Here is a 12044-nt window from a genome sequence, read left to right on the forward strand (position 1 = left end):
ATTTCCTTGGTTGCTATTATACCTTGATTGTACATTAGATACAAAAAACAAACCAAGTAGTAGCCCAGAAAGCTTTGCAGCAATGTAATTTTTGTCTTCTGTGCACTTCGAGTGATCAAAGCAACGACGAAAGATGTTAACAGTCTGAACCTTAACCAAAGGGCCAACCATTCCACACTGAACACACAGAAGAACACACCTGGCACCTGAGAATAAATGAGCACTGTCATCTGCACCCGGCAGAAAGACTGGAACTGGTTTGTTTTTCAATTAAATGAAGCTCCACACTTCAAAAGTTCTTCACATAAATTTCCTTAGTGGAACTAAAACAGAAAATGCGTTTCAGAACAACCTCTAACACACTTAGTAACAGTTATTAAATATTTTGAGCAGTATTAAAGAAGGCCAAACTAAAAACTCCACAAATTTAGTACTTCACTTAACAAACAACTTCACAGCAGTTGAGTCATTACATTTCAATGCCACTTTTTGACTAAAGGAAAACAGAAAATAAAACTAAGGAAAAATGTTAATAGCTAGAATATTAAAACAAGAAAAAAAAAACTCAAACAACTCAAAGCTATTATTAAAAACACATACACATATTTATTGCCTGGAATTGTTGCACAAAAACATGGTTTAACTTGATTTCTAAAAAATAATAACAATTACTATGACAATAAAAAGTTTCATAATAAAAAGTTACTAGCATCATACACCAATGTTTTAATTACAAATTATTAATACAAACAACACAGGAAGTGAAACAAAATAAACAACTGAAGCTCACAAAAGAAAAGGGATAACAGTCTCAAAACAATGATTATTCAAACACATATGTAAAAAAAAAAAAGTACAGTTTAATTTCTTAATGCCGCGATTGTAACAGCATAAAACAAAGAACATGAAACAAGGATATTTCAAAAAGAAAATTAAATCTATGACATAAAAGATATAAAAGATTCTAAAAAAAAAAAAAAAAACACACACAAAAAAAAACAACCAACAAGATCCTTCAAACGTGCACATCAATGATGGAGCAGAGTAAAACCTGAAAAAAAAAAAAAAAAAAAAAAAGACAAGATGAAACAAAGAGCAAACAAAACAACACCAAAAAAAAAAAAAAAAAAAAAAAAAAGGAAGCAGACAACCCTTGCATGAGCACCACAAAGCCAGTGTGGGGTTGTACACAGTGTCAGGGAGGGGTCGTTCCCACAAGCTGGCTAGAGCAGCCGGCTGCGCTACTGCAGCCTCCCCAGACCTGCTTACAGGAGGGCGGGCTGCTCAGGGAACAGAGGGACCCAGGGCTCGTGACACACACCCCGAGTACAGGGCTGCCACGCCGGCACATCGCCAGCAGGACAGGCATCCGCGCAGGCACAGACCCGAGCCCTGGCTACAGGGCGGCCTTGGCCACGGAACTACCGCGCTACCGCTGCTCTGTCCTAAGGAAAAAAAGGGGTGAGACAAGAGGACACCCGCTCCACTCGCGGGACTGAGCGGGAACACCCCGCTGACTTGATGCATCAAGTCCTCCATTCCCCCCTGGAAAGCCAAAGCTAAGCTGCAGCCATTTTCAGGGAGGCCTACAAGGAAAGCTCAATCGCTCTGTCACCCACGCAAACGCAAACAAGGAAAGGAAGGGGAACACTCGCACACAGGTACGGCTTTCCAGAAGGGAAGGAGAACACAGCGCAGCCAATGACCAGGCAAAAAACCCGGATCCACGAGCAGCAGACAAGAGCCTCTGACCCGCCCCCAGGCTGCACGGAGGCCACGGACCTCAACGTGCCAGGGGGTCTTTCTCAGGGGGCCAAGGGCCAAATGGCGCGACACGCACCCCGACTACAGGGCTGTCACGCTGGCAGGTCACCAGCAGGTAACCGCGCCGAGGGGCGGGAGGAAGGGTGGCAGGGAAAGGGCGCTACCCTGCTTACAGGGTGCCCTCAGGGTCCAGCGAGCTCCGTTTCCCACTCGGGTGCGGAGAGGTGGCTCTCGCCCTCCGTACAGGGGGCCACACTCCCCGGGCAGCCAAAGGAGCAACAAGGCAAAAGGCCAACTACAGCAAAAGACCCGAGCCCTGGTTGCAGGGAGGTCGCCCAGCACAAAGCCCACCTGGTCACCCAAGGGGCCGGCAATGCTCTACTCTTATGTGACATGCTTTTGCCCAGGGAGCCTCTCTCTTTGCCCATCTGTAGTAGTCTCCTTCCTTCCTCTTCTTGCTCGCTCTTGCCTTGGTGTTCCACCTCCTGATTCTTCTTTCTTCACCAGCTGATCCTTCAGATGAAGGAGGCCACCCTTAGTCCCGAGGACCACCAACTGCCCCACCCAAAGGAAACAGGGAAGCAGGTGCCCCGAGGGCCTCCCGCACACAACCACCCAGACACAAGAGGCCCTACGTTCCCCACCCCCCAACTGACACAGAAGACAAACAAACAAAAACAAAAACACAACACACAACTTAAAGCAGATTTCCTCACCACATCGATGCACTGCGGAGATCTGGCTGGTGCTGCAGCAGGGCGCAGAGTCGGGCAGCCTGGGCAAACAGAGCTGGGCACACAAAGCAGCGGCCAAAGAGTCGGCTCGTCCCTGCTTACAGGGAGGCCCCAGCCACGGCTTCCATTGCAAAATGCCTGGGACTCCAGCGCCACGCCCTCACTTACAGGGAAGCCCTGGTCCCAAGCCCTGAGGGAGGCTCCTTCTCTCCCAGTCAGGGGCACCCGCTAACAGGGCGGTCTCCCCACACAGGCTGCCAGCAGAGCACAAAGGCTCCCACACCCAGACCCTGATTACAGGCGGGCCCACAACACCCACGGAGCCACAGAGCTCGGTTTCCCCCACAGCAGCAGGAACGACTCTCAGCAGCCAGGCAGTGGGGCGGTAGGGCCAAAGGCCACGGTCACGATCCAGAAGTCCCAATTTCCAGGTAGGGTGCAAGCCCAGCCCCATGCCTCTGAAAGGCCGGGGACAGAGAGACCCACTTGAGTACAAGGGGTTCCTCAGAAATCATCTCACCAAGACCGGGTGGGGGGGGCGCACAGCCCTGCTACAGGACAGCACCCCACGCCTCACCATCTCCAAAACGCCCCACGGAGCACGCAGCTCCTGCCAGCGCCCGAGCGACGGGCCGGCCTGCCCGGCTGCAGCACAGCACCACATGTCTGGGAGCCCAGGGAGCAACCTCGACCCACGCAGAAGGGAGGTCACCCCAACCTCAAGCAGCACCTCAACCTGCACCCTCTAGCGGGCCAGGGAGGGGTCGTTCCCACAAGCTGGCTAGAGCAGCCGGCTGCGCTACTGCAGCCTCCCCAGACCTGCTTACAGGAGGGCGGGCTGCTCAGGGAACAGAGGGACCCAGGGCTCGTGACACACACCCCGAGTACAGGGCTGCCACGCCGGCACATCGCCAGCAGGACAGGCATCCGCGCAGGCACAGACCCGAGCCCTGGCTACAGGGCGGCCTTGGCCACGGAACTACCGCGCTACCGCTGCTCTGTCCTAAGGAAAAAAAGGGGTGAGACAAGAGGACACCCGCTCCACTCGCGGGACTGAGCGGGAACACCCCGCTGACTTGATGCATCAAGTCCTCCATTCCCCCCTGGAAAGCCAAAGCTAAGCTGCAGCCATTTTCAGGGAGGCCTACAAGGAAAGCTCAATCGCTCTGTCACCCACGCAAACGCAAACAAGGAAAGGAAGGGGAACACTCGCACACAGGTACGGCTTTCCAGAAGGGAAGGAGAACACAGCGCAGCCAATGACCAGGCAAAAAACCCGGATCCACGAGCAGCAGACAAGAGCCTCTGACCCGCCCCCAGGCTGCACGGAGGCCACGGACCTCAACGTGCCAGGGGGTCTTTCTCAGGGGGCCAAGGGCCAAATGGCGCGACACGCACCCCGACTACAGGGCTGTCACGCTGGCAGGTCACCAGCAGGTAACCGCGCCGAGGGGCGGGAGGAAGGGTGGCAGGGAAAGGGCGCTACCCTGCTTACAGGGTGCCCTCAGGGTCCAGCGAGCTCCGTTTCCCACTCGGGTGCGGAGAGGTGGCTCTCGCCCTCCGTACAGGGGGCCACACTCCCCGGGCAGCCAAAGGAGCAACAAGGCAAAAGGCCAACTACAGCAAAAGACCCGAGCCCTGGTTGCAGGGAGGTCGCCCAGCACAAAGCCCACCTGGTCACCCAAGGGGCCGGCAATGCTCTACTCTTATGTGACATGCTTTTGCCCAGGGAGCCTCTCTCTTTGCCCATCTGTAGTAGTCTCCTTCCTTCCTCTTCTTGCTCGCTCTTGCCTTGGTGTTCCACCTCCTGATTCTTCTTTCTTCACCAGCTGATCCTTCAGATGAAGGAGGCCACCCTTAGTCCCGAGGACCACCAACTGCCCCACCCAAAGGAAACAGGGAAGCAGGTGCCCCGAGGGCCTCCCGCACACAACCACCCAGACACAAGAGGCCCTACGTTCCCCACCCCCCAACTGACACAGAAGACAAACAAACAAAAACAAAAACACAACACACAACTTAAAGCAGATTTCCTCACCACATCGATGCACTGCGGAGATCTGGCTGGTGCTGCAGCAGGGCGCAGAGTCGGGCAGCCTGGGCAAACAGAGCTGGGCACACAAAGCAGCGGCCAAAGAGTCGGCTCGTCCCTGCTTACAGGGAGGCCCCAGCCACGGCTTCCATTGCAAAATGCCTGGGACTCCAGCGCCACGCCCTCACTTACAGGGAAGCCCTGGTCCCAAGCCCTGAGGGAGGCTCCTTCTCTCCCAGTCAGGGGCACCCGCTAACAGGGCGGTCTCCCCACACAGGCTGCCAGCAGAGCACAAAGGCTCCCACACCCAGACCCTGATTACAGGCGGGCCCACAACACCCACGGAGCCACAGAGCTCGGTTTCCCCCACAGCAGCAGGAACGACTCTCAGCAGCCAGGTAGTGGGGCGGTAGGGCCAAAGGCCACGGTCACGATCCAGAAGTCCCAATTTCCAGGTAGGGTGCAAGCCCAGCCCCATGCCTCTGAAAGGCCGGGGACAGAGAGACCCACTTGAGTACAAGGGGTTCCTCAGAAATCATCTCACCAAGACCGGGTGGGGGGGGCGCACAGCCCTGCTACAGGACAGCACCCCACGCCTCACCATCTCCAAAACGCCCCACGGAGCACGCAGCTCCTGCCAGCGCCCGAGCGACGGGCCGGCCTGCCCGGCTGCAGCACAGCACCACATGTCTGGGAGCCCAGGGAGCAACCTCGACCCACGCAGAAGGGAGGTCACCCCAACCTCAAGCAGCACCTCAACCTGCACCCTCTAGCGGGCCAGGGAGGGGTCGTTCCCACAAGCTGGCTAGAGCAGCCGGCTGCGCTACTGCAGCCTCCCCAGACCTGCTTACAGGAGGGCGGGCTGCTCAGGGAACAGAGGGACCCAGGGCTCGTGACACACACCCCGAGTACAGGGCTGCCACGCCGGCACATCGCCAGCAGGACAGGCATCCGCGCAGGCACAGACCCGAGCCCTGGCTACAGGGCGGCCTTGGCCACGGAACTACCGCGCTACCGCTGCTCTGTCCTAAGGAAAAAAAGGGGTGAGACAAGAGGACACCCGCTCCACTCGCGGGACTGAGCGGGAACACCCCGCTGACTTGATGCATCAAGTCCTCCATTCCCCCCTGGAAAGCCAAAGCTAAGCTGCAGCCATTTTCAGGGAGGCCTACAAGGAAAGCTCAATCGCTCTGTCACCCACGCAAACGCAAACAAGGAAAGGAAGGGGAACACTCGCACACAGGTACGGCTTTCCAGAAGGGAAGGAGAACACAGCGCAGCCAATGACCAGGCAAAAAACCCGGATCCACGAGCAGCAGACAAGAGCCTCTGACCCGCCCCCAGGCTGCACGGAGGCCACGGACCTCAACGTGCCAGGGGGTCTTTCTCAGGGGGCCAAGGGCCAAATGGCGCGACACGCACCCCGACTACAGGGCTGTCACGCTGGCAGGTCACCAGCAGGTAACCGCGCCGAGGGGCGGGAGGAAGGGTGGCAGGGAAAGGGCGCTACCCTGCTTACAGGGTGCCCTCAGGGTCCAGCGAGCTCCGTTTCCCACTCGGGTGCGGAGAGGTGGCTCTCGCCCTCCGTACAGGGGGCCACACTCCCCGGGCAGCCAAAGGAGCAACAAGGCAAAAGGCCAACTACAGCAAAAGACCCGAGCCCTGGTTGCAGGGAGGTCGCCCAGCACAAAGCCCACCTGGTCACCCAAGGGGCCGGCAATGCTCTACTCTTATGTGACATGCTTTTGCCCAGGGAGCCTCTCTCTTTGCCCATCTGTAGTAGTCTCCTTCCTTCCTCTTCTTGCTCGCTCTTGCCTTGGTGTTCCACCTCCTGATTCTTCTTTCTTCACCAGCTGATCCTTCAGATGAAGGAGGCCACCCTTAGTCCCGAGGACCACCAACTGCCCCACCCAAAGGAAACAGGGAAGCAGGTGCCCCGAGGGCCTCCCGCACACAACCACCCAGACACAAGAGGCCCTACGTTCCCCACCCCCCAACTGACACAGAAGACAAACAAACAAAAACAAAAACACAACACACAACTTAAAGCAGATTTCCTCACCACATCGATGCACTGCGGAGATCTGGCTGGTGCTGCAGCAGGGCGCAGAGTCGGGCAGCCTGGGCAAACAGAGCTGGGCACACAAAGCAGCGGCCAAAGAGTCGGCTCGTCCCTGCTTACAGGGAGGCCCCAGCCACGGCTTCCATTGCAAAATGCCTGGGACTCCAGCGCCACGCCCTCACTTACAGGGAAGCCCTGGTCCCAAGCCCTGAGGGAGGCTCCTTCTCTCCCAGTCAGGGGCACCCGCTAACAGGGCGGTCTCCCCACACAGGCTGCCAGCAGAGCACAAAGGCTCCCACACCCAGACCCTGATTACAGGCGGGCCCACAACACCCATGGAGCCACAGAGCTCGGTTTCCCCCACAGCAGCAGGAACGACTCTCAGCAGCCAGGTAGTGGGGCGGTAGGGCCAAAGGCCACGGTCACGATCCAGAAGTCCCAATTTCCAGGTAGGGTGCAAGCCCAGCCCCATGCCTCTGAAAGGCCGGGGACAGAGAGACCCACTTGAGTACAAGGGGTTCCTCAGAAATCATCTCACCAAGACCGGGTGGGGGGGGCGCACAGCCCTGCTACAGGACAGCACCCCACGCCTCACCATCTCCAAAACGCCCCACGGAGCACGCAGCTCCTGCCAGCGCCCGAGCGACGGGCCGGCCTGCCCGGCTGCAGCACAGCACCACATGTCTGGGAGCCCAGGGAGCAACCTCGACCCACGCAGAAGGGAGGTCACCCCAACCTCAAGCAGCACCTCAACCTGCACCCTCTAGCGGGCCAGGGAGGGGTCGTTCCCACAAGCTGGCTAGAGCAGCCGGCTGCGCTACTGCAGCCTCCCCAGACCTGCTTACAGGAGGGCGGGCTGCTCAGGGAACAGAGGGACCCAGGGCTCGTGACACACACCCCGAGTACAGGGCTGCCACGCCGGCACATCGCCAGCAGGACAGGCATCCGCGCAGGCACAGACCCGAGCCCTGGCTACAGGGCGGCCTTGGCCACGGAACTACCGCGCTACCGCTGCTCTGTCCTAAGGAAAAAAAGGGGTGAGACAAGAGGACACCCGCTCCACTCGCGGGACTGAGCGGGAACACCCCGCTGACTTGATGCATCAAGTCCTCCATTCCCCCCTGGAAAGCCAAAGCTAAGCTGCAGCCATTTTCAGGGAGGCCTACAAGGAAAGCTCAATCGCTCTGTCACCCACGCAAACACAAACAAGGAAAGGAAGGGGAACACTCGCACACAGGTACGGCTTTCCAGAAGGGAAGGAGAACACAGCGCAGCCAATGACCAGGCAAAAAACCCGGATCCACGAGCAGCAGACAAGAGCCTCTGACCCGCCCCCAGGCTGCACGGAGGCCACGGACCTCAACGTGCCAGGGGGTCTTTCTCAGGGGGCCAAGGGCCAAATGGCGCGACACGCACCCCGACTACAGGGCTGTCACGCTGGCAGGTCACCAGCAGGTAACCGCGCCGAGGGGCGGGAGGAAGGGTGGCAGGGAAAGGGCGCTACCCTGCTTACAGGGTGCCCTCAGGGTCCAGCGAGCTCCGTTTCCCACTCGGGTGCGGAGAGGTGGCTCTCGCCCTCCGTACAGGGGGCCACACTCCCCGGGCAGCCAAAGGAGCAACAAGGCAAAAGGCCAACTACAGCAAAAGACCCGAGCCCTGGTTGCAGGGAGGTCGCCCAGCACAAAGCCCACCTGGTCACCCAAGGGGCCGGCAATGCTCTACTCTTATGTGACATGCTTTTGCCCAGGGAGCCTCTCTCTTTGCCCATCTGTAGTAGTCTCCTTCCTTCCTCTTCTTGCTCGCTCTTGCCTTGGTGTTCCACCTCCTGATTCTTCTTTCTTCACCAGCTGATCCTTCAGATGAAGGAGGCCACCCTTAGTCCCGAGGACCACCAACTGCCCCACCCAAAGGAAACAGGGAAGCAGGTGCCCCGAGGGCCTCCCGCACACAACCACCCAGACACAAGAGGCCCTACGTTCCCCACCCCCCAACTGACACAGAAGACAAACAAACAAAAACAAAAACACAACACACAACTTAAAGCAGATTTCCTCACCACATCGATGCACTGCGGAGATCTGGCTGGTGCTGCAGCAGGGCGCAGAGTCGGGCAGCCTGGGCAAACAGAGCTGGGCACACAAAGCAGCGGCCAAAGAGTCGGCTCGTCCCTGCTTACAGGGAGGCCCCAGCCACGGCTTCCATTGCAAAATGCCTGGGACTCCAGCGCCACGCCCTCACTTACAGGGAAGCCCTGGTCCCAAGCCCTGAGGGAGGCTCCTTCTCTCCCAGTCAGGGGCACCCGCTAACAGGGCGGTCTCCCCACACAGGCTGCCAGCAGAGCACAAAGGCTCCCACACCCAGACCCTGATTACAGGCGGGCCCACAACACCCACGGAGCCACAGAGCTCGGTTTCCCCCACAGCAGCAGGAACGACTCTCAGCAGCCAGGCAGTGGGGCGGTAGGGCCAAAGGCCACGGTCACGATCCAGAAGTCCCAATTTCCAGGTAGGGTGCAAGCCCAGCCCCATGCCTCTGAAAGGCCGGGGACAGAGAGACCCACTTGAGTACAAGGGGTTCCTCAGAAATCATCTCACCAAGACCGGGTGGGGGGGGCGCACAGCCCTGCTACAGGACAGCACCCCACGCCTCACCATCTCCAAAACGCCCCACGGAGCACGCAGCTCCTGCCAGCGCCCGAGCGACGGGCCGGCCTGCCCGGCTGCAGCACAGCACCACATGTCTGGGAGCCCAGGGAGCAACCTCGACCCACGCAGAAGGGAGGTCACCCCAACCTCAAGCAGCACCTCAACCTGCACCCTCTAGCGGGCCAGGGAGGGGTCGTTCCCACAAGCTGGCTAGAGCAGCCGGCTGCGCTACTGCAGCCTCCCCAGACCTGCTTACAGGAGGGCGGGCTGCTCAGGGAACAGAGGGACCCAGGGCTCGTGACACACACCCCGAGTACAGGGCTGCCACGCCGGCACATCGCCAGCAGGACAGGCATCCGCGCAGGCACAGACCCGAGCCCTGGCTACAGGGCGGCCTTGGCCACGGAACTACCGCGCTACCGCTGCTCTGTCCTAAGGAAAAAAAGGGGTGAGACAAGAGGACACCCGCTCCACTCGCGGGACTGAGCGGGAACACCCCGCTGACTTGATGCATCAAGTCCTCCATTCCCCCCTGGAAAGCCAAAGCTAAGCTGCAGCCATTTTCAGGGAGGCCTACAAGGAAAGCTCAATCGCTCTGTCACCCACGCAAACGCAAACAAGGAAAGGAAGGGGAACACTCGCACACAGGTACGGCTTTCCAGAAGGGAAGGAGAACACAGCGCAGCCAATGACCAGGCAAAAAACCCGGATCCACGAGCAGCAGACAAGAGCCTCTGACCCGCCCCCAGGCTGCACGGAGGCCACGGACCTCAACGTGCCAGGGGGTCTTTCTCAGGGGGCCAAGGGCCAAATGGCGCGACACGCACCCCGACTACAGGGCTGTCACGCTGGCAGGTCACCAGCAGGTAACCGCGCCGAGGGGCGGGAGGAAGGGTGGCAGGGAAAGGGCGCTACCCTGCTTACAGGGTGCCCTCAGGGTCCAGCGAGCTCCGTTTCCCACTCGGGTGCGGAGAGGTGGCTCTCGCCCTCCGTACAGGGGGCCACACTCCCCGGGCAGCCAAAGGAGCAACAAGGCAAAAGGCCAACTACAGCAAAAGACCCGAGCCCTGGTTGCAGGGAGGTCGCCCAGCACAAAGCCCACCTGGTCACCCAAGGGGCCGGCAATGCTCTACTCTTATGTGACATGCTTTTGAACGGCATTTGTCTTTTTCAGCCCGGTAACGTTGATCTTTGCTCCCGTCAGGCGCTGCTGTGCCCGACTCCCCCCCTCCCTCACCGTACCCCTCGTCCGTCAGTCACTCTGCCCGCGCACTTTTCCCGCCTCTCCTCCCTCACACTCGGCGCTCCTCAGCCAGAGAACTATTCCCGCCGCCTCCCCTCTTCAGACACCCCTCAGCGCACGAAGAATTCTCGCCTCTCCTCCCTCACTCCTACCGTTCCTCAGCCTAGGAACGATTCCCGCCTCCACTCACACTCCATCAAAGCTCCTGAAGCCCAGGAACGACTCCACTCTCCCCCGCCCATCCCCTCAGGCGCCCATCAGCCCCACGAACGATTCCCACCTCCCACCCCCTCTCACGTCCTCCTCAGCTGGGAACGACACCCACCTCCGCCACCTCTCAACCCACCAACCTTCCTTGGCGACTCTGTCTCTTTCCTGCTCTACGCCATCCTGCCCCACCGCCGCCGCCAACATCCTTCCTTCAAGCCCAGCAGCAATGCTACTTGTCCCCTCACCTTAGACCGTACAGCTTTTTTCTGGCTTCCTCTTCGAACGTTCACCCGCCTATCGCACTCTGAGGAAAACAGCTGTCTCTCACCTGCCCGTCGTGCGCCAGGTGTCCCACTGCCTGCCAGCCAATAGGAGCAAAGAACGCAGCTCTTACTTCCCGCTTTTTTTTTTTTTTTTTTTTTTTTTTTTAAATGAAAAAAATCTCATTGCACCGTTTGCGCCTTTTTCATTTGGATGCAGCTGGGTCGGGGTTATCTGAAAGTTATCTCACCTCAGAGCAGGGCCGCCTCACAGGTGGTCTCGTCTCATAAACCGAGCACTTTCTCGGAGCTTCTTCTCTTCTGGCGTTTATTTGCTTAGTTGCATCGACTTCCCAGGTGTCTGCCCCCATAGGGAAGATCCCTTCTGAACTTTGAAATATTGCTACAGTGAGAAAAATATGAAAACAGATGATGCCTGATGGCCCCATCTCACCTAGTTAAACACTTAGCAGACAGATTGTATCTCATTGTAGCCATTTATTTCTCGAGTTCGATCTGCAGTTTCACTTCTACCGCCCCCTGGTCAGGGCACAGCAGTGACTGAGCAGCTCCTTGGGTTAACAGCACACAGCTGGGATATGGGTGCAGCTGCACTTCTTTCACCTGTTTATAGCCTGATAGAAACACAGTAAGGTGCACATTAAATATATTATGAAAGTATTTTTAACTATCATGAGAAATACAATTTTTATTTGTTTGTTTATTTATTTATTTAGGAGTAGATGAGAGAAAAATTGTAAGTTTCAATATAGAATTTTTTGTAGCTGCAAGGTGTGGAGTGATGTGTAATCTTCTCTGAGAATTATAAAAATCTGGTGAAAATAGTGGTAAATGTGGCTTCTTAACTTTTTTCAAAGTTTAGTTTGAAAAAATAACTCTTATTTTGTTTGTTTTTTTTTCTAAGAATTGAATTAAACATTCTTTCTTTCTGAGAGGTCCTTGTAATTTTTACATACTTAGACTTGCTTACTAACTAGTTTATGTATTTAGATATTCTTAGCACAAGGAAGTCCTTAAGAAAGTCTTTCTTAATAACTAACGGCTTAATTTTCTATAAACTAAGATCAGTATTT

General features: G+C 56.9%; 1 long non-coding RNA gene across 10 annotated transcripts; it reads right to left on the reverse strand.

The window, feature by feature from the left end:
• Nucleotides 1-1132: 1132 nt before the first annotated feature.
• LOC128087073 (uncharacterized) lies at nt 1133-11339 on the reverse strand. Of its 10 annotated transcripts, none has more exons than XR_008209657.1 (8): nt 8649-10384; nt 8284-8445; nt 6593-6665; nt 6228-6389; nt 4537-4609; nt 2481-4333; nt 2019-2277; nt 1133-1280 (listed from the first exon to the last, which is right to left on the reverse strand). It is a non-coding gene; the product is annotated as an uncharacterized LOC128087073 (long non-coding RNA). The 10 variants fall into 10 exon arrangements; XR_008209655.1 differs by lacking the exons at nt 1133-1280; nt 8649-10384 and adding exons at nt 10936-11048; nt 11202-11339 and having other exon boundaries at nt 1568-2277; XR_008209658.1 differs by lacking the exon at nt 1133-1280 and having other exon boundaries at nt 1568-2277; nt 8649-8721; nt 10340-10390.
• Between the last annotated feature and the right edge of the window lie 705 nt (nt 11340-12044).

The sequence above is a fragment of the Tympanuchus pallidicinctus genome, unplaced genomic scaffold, assembly GCF_026119805.1.
Source record: "Tympanuchus pallidicinctus isolate F22 unplaced genomic scaffold, pur_lepc_1.0 scaffold3, whole genome shotgun sequence".
Classification (NCBI taxonomy): domain Eukaryota; kingdom Metazoa; phylum Chordata; class Aves; order Galliformes; family Phasianidae; genus Tympanuchus; species Tympanuchus pallidicinctus.